The following is a 16,340-nucleotide window of genomic DNA, read 5'->3' as shown; positions in this document are numbered from 1 at the left end:
TGCTGTTGCTGATGAAGACCTTCTTCACTCCAGCTGTAGACAGTCAGTGATTGTCTAAAATCCCTGCCACAGACATCATGACTCTTTTTTGTTTGTGAAGTGACTATTTCTGCGCATACAGTCTTTTCGCCTCCCCGATTGCCCGTGACAGGTGGTTTCTTGCCAGTCTGCATGCTGCAGTGTCCTCAGATTTATATGCAGCATTCTGGGCTCTCAGCAGTGAACAGACTTTCCCAGTCAGCCAAGGTTTCTGATTGGCACACGTCTTGATGGTTTTAACCACAGTCACATCATCTATACATTTATTGATGTAACCAATGACAGACTGTGTATTCCTGCAGATCAATGACGCTGTTATGTGTTGCTACCTCTTTGAAAGTGTCCCACAGTGTAGTTTTTTTTTTATTGCTTTCCGTGGGCATATTTTGACCATTTTCTGACCATTGGTTTTTCTTGTTTCCCCCGGGGTCTATATGCAGGTGTGAGCATAACAGCTAGGTGGTCAGAGTTGCCAATATGGGGGGGGGCGGCTGCTTTGTAAGAGTTTTTCATGTTTGTGTACACTAGGTCTAGTGTGTTCTTGCCTCTGGTAGCAAAGTTCACATGCTGGTAAAATTTTGGCAGAACAGACTTAAGACTTGCCTGGTTGAAATGTCCAGCCACTATGAAGAAAGCATCAGAGTAGGCCATCTGCTGCATGCTGATGTGGTTGTAGGGCTTGTTCATTGCCTCCTTCACATTAGCACTCAATGGCACATAGGCTTCCACTATGATGATCGCCATCAGTTACTGCGGCAAGTAGAAGGGTTGGCATTTCACAGTCAAGAGCTCTACGTGTGGTGAGCAGAGTATAGAAACCACCACAGCATCATGGCACCACAGATTGTTGATACACACAACAAGGCCACCACCTCTGAGTTTACCGGATGGCGAAGCTGCTCGTTCTGCTCTGTGGAGTGCTAGCTCCCTCCAGCTGAACTGTGTCAGTGATGTTTTGGTTAAGCCAGGTTTCAGTAAAAATAAAGATGCAGGAGTCCCTCATGCTGTGCTGGGAAGCCCTCACAACTCTGATGTAGTCAATTTTTCTGTCCAGTGATCGAACATTTGCCAGCATTATTGTAGGAACTGCTGGCCTGTGTGGTATAGTGATTAGCCAAGCATGCGCTCTGCTGCGCTTGCGCCGTTTCCTTTTCCTGTCACACCGCTTGCGGTGTTTCCTTGCCAGTGCTGCATCAGGCAAGGCCGTGGGCTCCTTTGGGCCTGCCCAGCGTAGAAGCCCAAGCTTGGTCAGCACAGTCAGCAAGTGTTTCTTGTAACAAAACACTTTTTGTGTTTGGACGAAACCAGACATGATGTTTGGTATTGATTGAGCCAATTGTATTGATTGAGACAATCTATGATTTGTCTCTCCACAGATGTTGTGTGGTGTTTAACTCTGGGCTTTAACTGGGCCACTGAAGCACAGTCAGAGACTAGTCCTGAAGCCACTCCCGCATTGTCTTGGCTGTATGCTAGCAGGTCATTGTCAAGCTGAAACATGAACTGTCACCCGAGTCTTTGGATACATGCGCTCTGGACCAGGTTTGACATTTGCAAAATTAAAAAAAAACATGTTTTCATGTTGGCATTATGGATTATTGAGCATAGAGATTAATGGGCAACATGGAAATTTAATCCATTCAAAATTAAATCTACAACACAATAAAAAAGTGTCTGAGTAATAAATGTAGTCACTGTTTAAACACACACATACACACACACACACACACACACACACACACACACACACACACACTACCATACAGTATGGGCTAGAACAGAGAATATGCAACTATTGGAATGCTACTAGACAAGCAACCCCAGTGAGAGGGGCTATATGCAGAGGTTATGGGATATATGGATGCTTCAAAACCCAACATTTATGCTGACAAAGAAACAACTTCTAGCCCAGTGTTCCAACATCTGTCAACAGCAACTGCTATCACAACTAGAGATTGATGAGGTACAACAAACATGCTACAACAAGGGGGTGCCAGGATGACAGGGGTCAGGGGGGAGATATCATTATCATCCCCACACTCCAAGATTGGGTACAAAACCTCAATAACAAGCACAAATTCCCTTAACACAAGGGCAGCTGACCTGAGATTGAAAATCATGGCCAAGCTGGACACCTGGTACCCCTGTGGCCAGTTACTGAGGCTAAGTGACAAAGTACCCTCTGAAGGTCTGCTAAAGATGTGAATGCAGCACTACATACTATCCATACTAATACTATAACTGAGACCAATGAGCTGATAAACACCACAGCAACGGTGATTCTAGAGATGCTAGGCTACAAGATGAACACCATAAGCCACAAAGAGCATTATCACCCATGGAGGAGGAGGAGGCTGGAGGCCAAGATCATGGCAACATGGAGAGAAGTTAGTCAGCTCCCAGAGTTACAGAAAGGTTTGATGAAGGAAGGGGTATCTATGAAGTACAACAAATTGTCTATACCTGAGGCACTGGAGACTGCCGAACAAAGACTCACAGGTCTGGCTACCCAGTTGAAGAGATACACAGGAGAAGCAGAAGCCAGGAGAGTAAACAGGATTTTCTCCACCGAACCATCCAAAGTGTATTCTCAGTGGCAGGGTGATAACACAAGAACAGATCCACAAAGGGCTGAACAATACTGGAAGAACATATGGGAGAAGGAGGTGTGAAAAGGTTGCTCCTTTTCACTGTGCCCTGATCCCCCATATTATCATTGCGTTGTTATTATCATTGTTGCAATATTTTATATTTTGAGTAAATGTTTCTATTCATTTTTCAGGGATTATTTTATATATGGGTTTTGAGATATTTTTGTGTGGTTTATGTGGGAAGGATCAGCCCACCTTGCATATTTTCAGTTGTCTCTCTGAGTGGGGTTAATTAGCTGCTCAGCCAGGGAGAGAGGAAACAGGTGTGTGCTATCAGGTCCTTTTAGGAGAATTTAGTGTGGGTTAGTGTAGTGTGGGGTTCGGGTGCTTGGGATGGCTAGCATTTTAGCTCACCCCCATACTTACCTGAGAGGATGGTATGCTCCACGTAGGTGAAGAAAATTAAATGTAAGCCATTCAGTGGTCAAAGGAGAGAGAGATGTAGAGCAGGTGGCAGCTTGCTGTGAGGCTGCAGTTTTAGAATTTGTTTGTTATGGCTTAGGTTCTTTTTCTTTTTGAATTGTCCAGGATTTATTTTGTCATCTGTTTTGTAGTATTTTGTTATTAAAATATCACTTTTTGAGCATGTACTCCGGCCTGCTGACAATGCTTTTTGAAACATCTTTTTTAAAGTTTCCAGTGCCCATACCATCATCTGCCCTTTGCAGAGAGAGGCAACACATAACACCAATGCTCAGTGGCTAGTGGATTTTATAGCACATCACAGCAATCTCCCAGAACAAGGTCCAGTAACCATCACAATGGCAGACATGCAAGAAAGAATGTCAGGCCTCCTTCGTGGTTATCTGACTCCATTTGACCTCCATCACTCCTGCCTGGTAACAGCTGATTTTTCTGTGTGTGGAACAGAGAAGAGAAGACAGAGACAGACACAACACTCCCCTCCCCTCAGGGCTGTCTCCCCTCTATCAGTTAACCGTGTCCTTGCACACTTCTATCCTCATCTTCTACCTATGCAGTCTATTCATGGCATGTCCACCCCGCATCTGAAGAACAACCCCTCCACACATCCTTGGCTTCACTATCTGTAACACCCTGCTCCCTTTTGAGACTTCAGCAACTCCCCAACCTATAGTTATCAAAAGCAAGCATCATAACCTTTCAATCCTCACACACACGCAATGCTATTGCAAAATGCTAAAAATATTCTTCAATTCCCCCTTTTGGCCTCAGATATTCTGAGGCCAATCTTACACTCGCTCATCACGATAGATCATCACCTCTTCTACTTCCCCCGCCAGCAGAGGCATCTGGTACGAAGGAGGAGCTTGTTTCCCCTCGATGGTAGTAGTGATGAGATGTACACAGAGAGAACGGAGACATGGAATACAGCAACATCCACACAAAATAAGCATTCCCGTGACTGCTACTAGAGAAGAAATCACTGACACCACCAGATTACGCCATTTTCCAAACCATGATTCAAGCAGATCAGTGAATGGGTTGTGAATTCCTGTGTGGGATGCCATCTCCTCGTTGAGGGCATGCAGAGCAGTCAATGCTCTGGTGACGGAACCATCTGGAGCAGTGTTGTTGGGGATAACTGTGCAACATTGTTCTCCAAACATGTGACATACACCCCCTTTTTCAGCTAACAACATGTCCAGCGCCATCCGGTTTTGGACTGTCATCAGAGAGTTTGCAGCCTCTTGTCCAGACAATCCCATTATGGCATCCCCAGTATGATTACCCAACCTCTGCATATTGTAATAGATGTAATTTATACGATCAACATTTTTATTAATTGTACACCACCAACACAAACTAGACTCAAACCCTGCAGCCACTTGATTCACCAGCTTGTGTTCGTCAGGAACACCTCGGGGAACTCCTATGGAATCAATATAAGTTGGTGAGTCTTTCATTGGATCAAAGGTACCATCAGTATCTCTCTTACATCTACCATTCAATGTGCCTTGGCTGATCCTTCTTCCTACTACCTCTAACGGTACTGCTAGTCTCACTAAAGTGCATACTCCTGACCACTGATTAGGCAAGGTGTTGTACAGAGTGTTACCTCCGCAGTACCAAAACAAATCAGCTCTAGCCCACACCAGAGTGCTAGCGTTGGTCCACGAGGTCACGTCTACTGTGTCCTGACACCATTCCTCTGGGACTTCTCCCATCTTAACTACATTAGTTCTAGTTAAGCAGGTGTAGTTACCTGGTCTTGGAGTGAACACTGGAGGGATGGTGTTGTTCTTAGCGGGTGGAAAAACAGCACTGAGAACAGAACAATTAGCTGGGTCCGCTGTCATATGTAGAGCAAGCATACAGTGAAAACCAGTTGGATCTTCTTCTGGAAACAGAGGAGCAGGTACCATTAGTAGAATGGGCCTCGCTGCTGCGCAGACTAGACAGTCAGTCATACCCCGTTCATTGGCACTAGCAGTTACCCAATCGAGCCACAAGTTTTTGTCAGCATATCCAGTTGAAATTTGGACTATGTCTTTGCCTGTTAATTTGGCCAGATCCAATTTCAATACACCACTTTGCTTTTGCACTTGGGCGTTAACTTTGGTTCTGGCGGTTATAGTAGGCACTTCTTTCACAGTTTCGAGGAGATTAATTTTAATCAAACCCATTGTGTCTCTGCCAGATTTCTCTACTCCTAATACTAGAAATAGTGCGTCTCCAGGACAATAATGCTTAATCTGTGTGTTTTTTGTTGGGTCTTCCATCATGCCTTGGAGAGTAAGAATTATGGGATTCAATCCATCCCCACTCGTGCCAGTGATCCGGGCCACCCCAAATTGGCTCCTGATGCACCCCATGTCCATTGTACATACTCCTGAATAAGCCACCACATCATTCCACGTCTGACACCATTGATCATAATCAGTATGTACACATACGTAAAGGTTGTAGCCTCTCCATTCCTCATCAACCCCTTTACAGTCAATAACACGGCACAAATCAAACTGCCATCCTGTGCTACTCCCTTTGGTATAATTCAACTCCATACCCCCATATTGCTGCAAACACAAATCAGTTGTCTTACCATTCTTGTTAGTCAGGGCTCTCTTTGTGCGTTTGGTGGTGGGTTTTTGTGATGCTAGGCTTACCTGTGCCTGGTGTCCGTGATCTCCCTCTGTTAGAGCAGTCTTTTCCCAAATCAAAACTGGTACGACAATCAAAAGAGAAATTACACAGAAAACAACCAGCCTGTGCCATTTGTTAGATGGAGGCGTCATGGTTGTCACAAATTTCCTTCTATTATTTTCCTAAACAAGATAATACGAGAGAAGATACAAAATATAAACTTAAGATACTAAAAACTTCCTACTCCAGGACTAAACCTTAACCTCTGTATCTAAGAGAAAACCTTTCTCCAGAGAGCACTTAAAACCCTCACACCCTACTCACTGGAGTTCATACAAACACCTCAGAGTATATAAAAACACTTTTAAGCCAACAATGCAACTGGTAATAAGCTGGATATATGAATGTTTTTTTGTTTTGAATTCCCCACCATCAGGCTGGCTCCTGGCCCTGGGAACTGTTGTCCTGTGAAGAGTTCAAACGGTGTGAAACCTGTCATGCTGTTCACTGTGCTCCTGATACTCATCAATACCAATGGCAGTGCATCTACCCAATTTAGTTTAGTCTGAGCACACACTTTTCCCAACTTTTCTTTTATGTTTCTATTCATTCTTTCCACTTTTCCTTGAGATTGAGGATAATACACTGTTCCAAAGGCATGTTTCAATCCGAGTATCTTTTCTACTTCCTGTAGATCTTTGTTTTTGAAATGTGTGCCATTATCTGATCTGATTCTTCTGGGAAAACCATGAAATGGAATGTATTGATTTATCAAAAATTTGATTACCGATTTTGCATCTTCGTTTTTTGTTGGTACAGCTTCTGGCCAACCGGTGTATGCATCCACCGCCACCAGAAGATACCTGTAACCTCTTTCTCTTTTTACCATGTCAGTATAGTCAATCACTATCTCCTGACCTGGAAGTTTGGGCAACGGAAATTTTTCTTTGTGAGGTTTAACAGTACTTTTTACATTATATACATTGCAGATTGAACACTCTTTCACGTGAGTTTCAATCATTGCTGGCAGATATGGATGCCACCAATGACAGAGGTGTCTTTTCATCTGTCTCTTACCACAGTGTGTTAACCCATGAGCTTCTGTCAATACCGATTTCACCAAACCTGGAGGCAACACTGGACGTCCGTCCAGTGCTCTCCACAGCTCTTCTTATTTCACCGCTCCCCTCTCAACCCATATTGATATATCATAGGGAGAGGCCAGTCTTTGTTCTGCTATTAACATATTTACATTACACTCAGGTAACAAGTCATGAATGGTTTTTTCTGCCTGCAGCATCTGGTATTGAGGCTGATAACCTGCTTTCCTTTTGGCTGCCTTGTCCGCTTCCTCATTCCCTCTGGCTACCGGCGTGTTTGACCTATCATGTCCCTTGCATTTTATTACCGCCACTGCTGTTGGTTTCATTAGCGCTTCTGCTAGTTCTTTCATTTCTTTCTCATGCTTGATAGGTGACTGGGTTGATGTCAAAAACCCTGCTCTGATCCATTGGCTGAGCTCAACATGTACTGCTCCTACTATGTAGGCTGAGTCTGTGTAAATGTTCACCTTCCTTCCCTCTGACAGTTCAAGGGCCGTTATCACTGCTCTTAGTTCAGCTAGTTGAGCTGACACTTTCCCTTCCATTTTTTCTGCTCTGACTTCCTCAAACTGTCCTAAGGATGTTTGTTTTACCATGGCAAATGCAGCTTGCAGCCCTTTTGTGGGATGTCTATAGCAGCACCCATCAGTATACAATGTATCGTCTGCATCTGGAATTGGTTTGTGTTGTAAGTCGGGTCTAACCTTTACATCTCGCTCCACTCTTTCCTCACATTGGTGTGGTGTTCCTTCCTCCATGTTGTCAGCCATGTTGATGCCTTCATGTGTGTAGGTGATGTGTGCAGCCCCTAGAAGTTTCTCTAGCCTAGTCTGCCTTAGTGATGTCATCGTGAATGTAGCTGAATTGACATAAGCCACAATGCTGTGTGTTGTTAAAACTGTCAATGCATGTCCCCTTACTATGTGTGCTGTTTTTTGTAGTAGCTTAGCTACTCCTGCTGCATGTCTAGTGCATGGTGGATGTCTTGCCTCTGTTGGATCTAGAGTTACACTAGCATACATCAGTACCTGTCTACCTCCCCCTTTTTTCTGGAAAAGCACTCCGTTCGCGGAATGTGCTTTTACAGAAACATCAAGGAAGAATGGTTCTGTATAATCGGGGACCGCGAGATCAGCAGCTTGAGACATGTTTTGTTTGAGGCTAATGAACGCTTGTTCTGCTGCAACTGTCCAATTTAGACATGCAGTTAGATTTTTCATACCTTGTTCATTAACTAGGTGGCGCAGAGGAGCTGTGACTTCGCAAAATGCTGGAACAAAATGTCTGCTATATCCTGCCAACCCAAGAAATGACAACATTTCCTTCACTGTGGATGGTTTAGAGTGATCAAGAAGTGCAGATCTGTGATTACCAGAAATGGCAGTGCCCTTAGAGGACACCACACGACCTAGAAACGTCACTGACTGCCTACAGCACTGTAGTTTGGATTTTGAGACTTTAAATCCTATCTCGAACAGTTTCATGAGCAGAGAATGCGTCGCCTCTAGACAAGAGTCAGGTGATGGTGCAGCTAATAATAGGTCATCTACATATTGAATCAGTACCACACCCTGTGGGAGGTGCAGCCCCTCCAGCTGCTGTTTGAGTACCTGGTTAAACAGTCCTGGTGACAAGATGAACCCCTGAGGTACACGAGTATACCTAAGACGGCGTCCTTGGTATGTGAATGAGAAGACATCACGCAGATGGTCAGCTAATGGAAGACAGAAAAATGCGTTAGCCAAATCAATGCATGAAAACCACTGGTGTTGGGGTGTGAGAGTTGACATAGCAGTATACGGATTGGGCACGGGGACCGTTGGCGTCGCTGTGATCTGATTAATGCGTCGCAAATCATGAGCCATGCGGTATTTGCCTGTGTGTTGCTTCTCCACAGGAAGAATTGGAGTGTTCCAAGGTGAGGAAGAGGGTTCAAGAACACCAGCTTGTAACAGCCCTTCAATGGTGTCCTGTATGCCTATATCAGCTTCAGGCTTATGTTTATATTGAGATTGCCAAATTGGTGTGTTGTCAGATAAGTCAAATGTGATTGGATCAATGTGTGAGCAAAAACCTACATCTGTGGGTCCTTGGGACCACAGGGAGTCAGGTAATGTGCTAAGCATCACATTAGCCTCTTCATGGTCAGTTTTTTCTCTGCCATGGAACCTCTCAATTTGTCTGTGTTCCAGGGTCACTACATCACGTGTTGCATGTGTTATTTTATATGCAGATTCTGAAGGTGAATACTGAAGGCCAGAAATCTGAGTTGGCATCCAATCTGTGACACCACTCAACCGTTTAGTCATGGGGCCCAAATCTTTAGCTTGATGATCAGCATGAACCATTAAGGTGATATGAGGTATGGCTTCTTCAGCCATCTCATACCATACACTTTGTTCTGGTGTCAGATCAACGACTGCAGCCACACCCTCTGGACCTGCAAAAATACACGGAGAAGTGATTTGCCAATTCTTCCCCTCAATCTCATCATAAAACTCATGTTGGTACATTTCATTACCTTCTCTATCATACAACAGAGTGACATGATAAGGATCCATGGGGGAAGCATAGGGACACAAAGCCTGCAACCAAGGTCGCCACCGTGTAAACAACGCTACTACACCATTCTGTTTCACATCCTCAGGTTCCAACATACCCCAGTAGATGTCAGCCCACAGAGTTGGCGCTTGTGGAGTCGTGTCAGCTGCCAGCATCATGTGTGAAGTCGTATGTAACGATGGAACAGAACAGTTTGTGGTTACGCCATTTGGAAATGTGACTGTGAGCCCCTCCGGACTACACAACACAGAAGCTCCACATTTTATCAAGACGTCCCTACCCATGAGGTTAGCAGGGCATGATGCTGCCTGAACATACTGATGATGAAACACCTGTCCTGCCACCGCCGTGCGGAGAGGTTTCGTGAGTGGCAAAGCTTCTGGTCGACCCGAGAACCCAACAACCTGGACACTGTTAGAAGAAAGTCTAGATTCAGACAGTTTATCAATGATGGTTGAATATCTTGCTCCTGTATCCACAAGAAAAAGCAGCTCTTTGTTATCTACCATCATAGGCATGTAGGGGTCTGCCAACCCCACATGCTCCTGAGCTCTCTGGCCCCGTCAGTACTCATACTCTTCAGAGACCATGGGGTATTGACCCCTAGGTGGTGCAGTCCCCGAGTTTGGTGCTTGATGCATGCGCCGTCCTTGTGGCTGAGGTGCTGGACCGCGATTGGGAGGCTGCCATGGCCTTGGCCCCTGCTGGTCTGCTTGTGGGCAGTCTCGAGCCCAATGTCCTGTTTCATGGCATATGTAGCACTGATCTCTCGTATAGTTCCACCTTCGGCAACCGCTGCCTCCCCTGCCTCTGCCCCGAGAGACCCTCGCCATGCCCCCTGTGTAATTTCTAGGATGTCTAGGTGGTCATCCTAAAAGTAGAATTGATGCAGAAAAGGCAGAGATTGAAGTAGCACAAACTCAGCTTCTTAAACTTCAACTAAACTTCAACTTTTATATATATATATATACATATATATATATATATATATATATATATATATATATATATATATATATATATATATATATATATATATATAAATAAATGTTTACTACAAGTAGTAACCTCGGGGCACCACCCTGTCACCAGGGACCAATGACCAAATTGATGGCTCAAAATACAGTCTCAGAAGATTAGTTGGGGGTCCACCTGGGGGTCCAACATCTCATCCATGGATGCATGGATATAAAGGATGGAGGCAAAGGAAAGAAAAATGAAAGAATGTCAAAGTGGATTGAGGAGGAAGAAGATTAAACAGAGGAAAGTAGATGGGAAAAAGAGATGTTACATTGGGAGAAAAACCTTATTTGGCCAAATAATGCAACAGTTTAATGCACTTGCCTTAGCTGTTGGAGCCATGATAAGCCTGATCTTCCTTCCAGCAGCTCCTCCTCTACTGCTGAAGACCTTCATTAAGTTAGGTGTGTATTTTTCTAGTTCTGCCAAAAACTTGGCTTGAAGTGGCAAAGTTGTTATGTGCATGAATTCCGCATTTATCTAGAAGAGAAAAAAATGATACAAGAGGTGTCAATAAGAGAAGTAAGAAGTAATAACTTTCTAGCTTTAAGAGGATTTCTGGGCTGAAAAAGGACAGACAATTTGGAGATTTAGCACTTGGGCACAATCTTAAATGCAGATAAATCACATCTCAGTCTTCTTGAATGGGGAGTTGTCTATCCTCAACATTCTGGTTTATATTATCATTTCCTTTCCTGTTAACACAGTTTTATAAGCACTTCGCCACCTCATACTAGGTTGATTGTCAAGCTATAGAGAGCAGTTGCACAAGCCATCAATACCAAAGTTGGGCAGCTACAAAAAATCAAGTCAATACATTGATATGCCACCACTCTGCATTTTTAAACTTCCCATTGGAAAAGTAAGTGTACAGTCTCCCTTTACAATCAGTCTCTGAAAATGCAGTGTTTGATTCCTGTAACCTAGTAACAACAGTAACAACCTCAGCTGTTCTACCTAAAAAAGAATGAATAAAAACAGATGAAAATGTAATTTAAGATAACATTTTAGCAGAAAACTATAGCTTAATTAAGCTTCAACAATTAACAATGCTATCACATGTACTCAACTAATTTGAGAGGTTGCCCATACAAAATGGGAGTTGATCTTTGTTGATTTGGCCCTATGATGATGTGCCCTAAGTAATAAGAAAAATCAATCTTACTTAAACATGCTACTATATCTTATTGGTCTCAATTCTAATCCTCTTCGACCTTAGCAAAGCTAAAAATTTATCTCTTCACTTTAGCTTTCAACTAGCATTAACTTTATTCTTTTTGCATTTGCTTCACACTTCTTCACTCATGTGACTCTTTTAAACATTGTATTTGATTTGTGCACTCTTTATTAATATTTCAGCATTTTACTGTAGTCACCTGGTCTTACTTTGTCTCAAATTGATGTGTTTTAAATAATGGTTTGCTGAAACAGTTCAGTAAATTGTCAATATATTTTAAAGAATTAAATTCTAAAATCTGCAATAAAGTGGCAACAGAGTTTCTGCAGGTATCAACAATTAGAGACCTATTTGCAATTTCATGCCTATCCTGGAAAAAAAGTAGTTACTTTTTCTGATGAGAATTTTATTTTATTGAAATAACATTTTTAAATCAATCTCCCAGCCCCAAATGTAGGGATAATTTGACCAATAGAGTTGTAAAATTCTGTCACTAAAATGTACACAGTTTCAAGTGAGGGTTACTCTCCCTTTTCTTGACATTTCTTTAAAAAATCCTGTAAATCAATGTTTGTGCCTGAAGCTGCTAATATATTGATAATAATAATCCCAGTGATAAGAGACCAGAGACTGTCAAAGATTTTGGTTATTATAGTGTCCAAAGTAAGTTAAAAATGACAATCACTTCAAAAATTAGCTAAGCCTGGGGTGCCCCGATGGCCGAGTGGTTGGGGCGTCCCGCGTTGGCACGTGCACCTTGCGGCCGTTGCCGGTTCACGTCCCGACCGAGTCAATATTTGCTGCATGTCGTTCCCCCGCTCTCCTCCCCGTTTCCTGTCTGTCTCTACTGTCACTATCAATAAAGGCAAAAAATGCCCCCCCCCCAAAAAAAAACAAAAAAAAATTTTGCTAAGCCGTGTAGTAAAATAATAACTCAATTACCATCTGAGTCATCTCTGGGTGAGCCGGGGTCTGGTTCATAAAAACCCATCTTCTTCGGTGGGTTTCGCGCTGTTTTAGGCATCTCTTTTTTAGTATTTCCTGCTGGGCCATCCATCCTGTTAAATACACAAAAGTACAACACATTTTAATTATTTAAAAAGGTGGTTCAATGTCTTATTTAGTTTTGTCATGTCATTATATCTCATAATTTGGTACAGCAACTTGTTGATACCTTTGGATACACAGATTATGTTAATTTAACCATATCAGACTACTCAGGGACTGAAAAACATTATCTAAAATCCACCAGACAAACCACAATAAGACACAAAGGCCTTAAAGGAACATCATAGTAAAAATCCGGGCTGTGACTTCTGATGTTTGGAGATTTCTGTAAGAATTGCACTTTTCTGGGATAAGTCGTTGGGCTCTTCTGCTCTGGACATTGCTCCTAAACCCCTGCTTATTGATAACATATCTTGGAAAGATGCTCCTTCTCAATTCCCTACGTCTTGAGTTTATAATGTTAATAGGGTGACCATATTTTGATTTCCAAAAAAGGAGGACACTTGGCTCCACCTTGAGATACTTAAATGATACTCGAAGTTTACTCAAAGATGCCTTATAACTTTAATTTATTTAAAGTATGCCTCCTCTGTATGTATAACCAAGGATACAAATTCAGTTAGGCTTCTCAGAGGTTATTCAACATGCTTAATTATGCCTAAAATAATCTCTCTTTAACAAGTGTCAGTAGTACAAAAATAAAATTTAAATATCTGCAATGAAATAATGATAGAAATAATACCTCTTCTGTATTAGAAAATCATTAACAAAATATCTCCTACTATCTTTTCAATGTAATAATGTAAATAATAAAACAGTAACCCCGCAGAGATACTAGTTTAACAAACAAAAAATATTAATTCAATCTTTAGGTTTTTTTATTCTGTGTCCATGTGAGCTTTCGGATCCCCGGCACCTTTATTTGACATGGAAACATGAGTGCCAGTTTTGCATACAGTGCACTTTGTCTCCCATTAGTCCTGACCGGGATGGTAAACTGGGATTTTTTCTAGCTGTAGCAGAGTAGCAGAGCTGCCAACATGGATGCTTCTAGAGGATGACGTCACACGCAACAAAGTACCATATTCTGTGCAAAGCGCCAGTCAATTTGAAAATGAAAACCGGACATTTTCACGAATTTATATTTTTAAAAAACCCAGACGACCGGGACAAGATGTGACAAGACGTGAAAAGTGGACATGTCCAGGCAAAAGAGGACGTTTGGTCACCCAAATGTTAAGTTAAGTTAACAGTTAAGGTTGACTAACCTTAACAAGTTCATGGCCACATGTGGTCCGGGCTTATAGCCTCACTTGCTAGCTTCACTATTTGCCACATATGCCGACCAGTTTCTTCAAAAAAGTATCAGAAACACTCGCCATCTACACTTTACAAAGTTTTACCCAAATTACGTTTGACAAAGATGTAGCTTACCTTCTTTTTCGTCCTGTGGCGGTTCCTTCTTCCTTCATCCCTCCTGCCCGCAACTCCATACGTTAATTTAAGGCAGGATTTAACGTCGTTAAGGCAACCCGATGTCAATTAGCCAATCATGATACAGCATTTGAGACTGATGGCGCTCTCTACCAATGAAATGTTGACGTTGGGGCTGCATCATCTACAGATTTCAAAGTTCACAACTTTTTTGCGCCAAATGCAGCTCGTTGATGCATAAAGAAAACAAAGATGCAGAGTGGATAAAGCTAAACTTTTTCTAAAGAATAAGTTTACTTAATAATTTTCTTTATAAGTTTAGTTTATTTTAGTTAGCTTTGTAAACATACAATACATTTCAATTATTTCTTTAGTTTTGTAATGACTAGTTTTTGTTTTTATTTTTATTTCAGTTGACTGAAATTATTTTTTATACATTCATTATTTCTATATCATATTTTTTTGTTTTCATTAACTTTAATAACCTATAATACCCCAATAATAAAATGGTGAGAAAGATAAGTTAGTGATTATAATATGACAGTAAGAGTTTGTGCGTTTTAAAAATGTGAAATCAGTGTACCTACCAGCTTATAAATGTTACTGTGATCGTTTTCATTATGATTATGATTTAATCATCTTTAATCAATCTTCTTTTAATAGGAAAGGTTGCACATGTGTATAATTACTCAATTTCTGTAACCCTTTTCAGTCAGAATAAATTGCATATCATATTTTGTGCACCACTATATGCAAACTCCTAAATGTATGAACTATCTGTGCATTTTTTTTGTGTCATCCTGCAGCTCCATTTCTGACACCAGTCAAGCATGAATATTGCTCTTCAATAGAAGCTACAGATGGTAGTGAGGTGAGTCTTTATTACACCACCTAGTAAAACACAACCTTCACACTCACCAACACCAACACCAACACTCACTCCACCCAAATTGACCACCTATGAGAAATTTGGGACTGATGTATTAGACAGCACTCTCTACCACCTGCTATCCCGTCCCCCCAGTAGAGTTCTAGAAACTTGTAAAATCAATGCTAACGCACCTTATATATATTATATATTATATTTGTATAATTTGTATATGTATAATTTTCAAGTGCTTATTTCTACTGTTGAAATTATTTCAGGCAAACAGTTGGGCATATTTGAAAATGGCACAGAGGCACGACTCACGCTGGAGGAGAAAAGTGAAGAGCCAACAAAATACTTGCAAAAGATACAGAAGAAAGGTATGGAAATGTACATTTTATTATTTTTATATTGTCACCTGCAGTGATTGAATATAATTACATTTACTTTTGACTTGACTTTTAGGTATTTTATTAAAAGCTGTTATGTTCTTCTCTCAGCTACATTTCATCAGCTACATTGCTTCTGACAACATTCCTCAATAATTTTATATATATATATATATAACAATTAAATTTGGTTTGAAATGACAGTCTGATAAGATCGCATTTATATGTAGGGTTTACAAAATATCAGAATCAGAATCAGAATCAGTTTTATTGCCAAGTATGTTTTCACATACAAGGAATTTTTTCTGGTGATTGGTGCAATTGAGGATCAGGGGGATCAGCAACAGTGGGGCTCTCTAGCCTTGTTGATGAGGCTAATAGCAGATGGGAAGAAGCTATTTTTGTGGCGAGAGGTTTTGGTCCTGAAGGACCGCAGCCTCCTGCCAGAGGGGAGTGACTCAAAGAGTTTGTGTCCAGGGTGGGAGGAGTCAGCTACAATCTTCCTTGCACGCCTCAAAGTCCTTGAGGTGTACAGGTCCTGGAGGGATGGAAGATTGCAGCCAATCACCTTTTCTGCAGAGTGGATGATACGCTGCAGTCTGTTATTGTCCCTCTCCGTGGCAGCAGCGTACCAGATGGTGATGGAGGAGGTGAGGATGGACTCAATGATGGAGGTGTAGAAGTTCACCATCATAGTCCTTGGCAGGTTGAACTTCTTCAACTGCCTCAGGAAATACATCCTCTGCTGAGCTTTTTTGATGAGGGAGCTGATGTTCAGCTCCCATTTGAGATCCTCTGTGATGGTGGTACCCAAGAAGCGGAAATGCTCCACGGTAGCCATGGGGGAGTCGCACAGGGTGATGGGGATGGGTGGTGCTGGGCTCTTCCTGAAGTCCACTATCATTTCCACTGTCTTCAGAGCGTTTAGCTCTAGGTTGTTCTGCCTGCACCAGGTCACCAGACGGTCAGTCTCCCACCTGTAGGCAGACTCATCGCCATCAGAGATGAGTCCAATGAGAGTGGTGT

At 42.1% G+C, this 16,340-nt stretch overlaps 1 long non-coding RNA gene across 1 annotated transcript; it reads right to left on the bottom strand.

Moving 5' to 3' along the window:
* Positions 1-10,491: 10,491 nt before the first annotated feature.
* Positions 10,492-14,222, bottom strand: LOC139632080 (uncharacterized). Its single transcript, XR_011693497.1, has 3 exons — positions 14,058-14,222; positions 12,558-12,673; positions 10,492-10,918 (listed from the first exon to the last, which is right to left on the bottom strand). It is a non-coding gene; the product is annotated as an uncharacterized lncRNA (long non-coding RNA).
* Between the last annotated feature and the right edge of the window lie 2,118 nt (positions 14,223-16,340).

The sequence above is a fragment of the Trachinotus anak genome, unplaced genomic scaffold (assembly GCF_046630095.1).
Source record: "Trachinotus anak isolate AG129_WGS33_773 ecotype Australia unplaced genomic scaffold, CSIRO_AGI_Tana_v1 ptg000014l, whole genome shotgun sequence".
Lineage (NCBI taxonomy): Eukaryota > Metazoa > Chordata > Actinopteri > Carangiformes > Carangidae > Trachinotus > Trachinotus anak.
The sequence above is the reverse complement of the archived record's forward strand: the minus strand, read 5'-3'. Positions and strand labels throughout refer to the sequence as shown.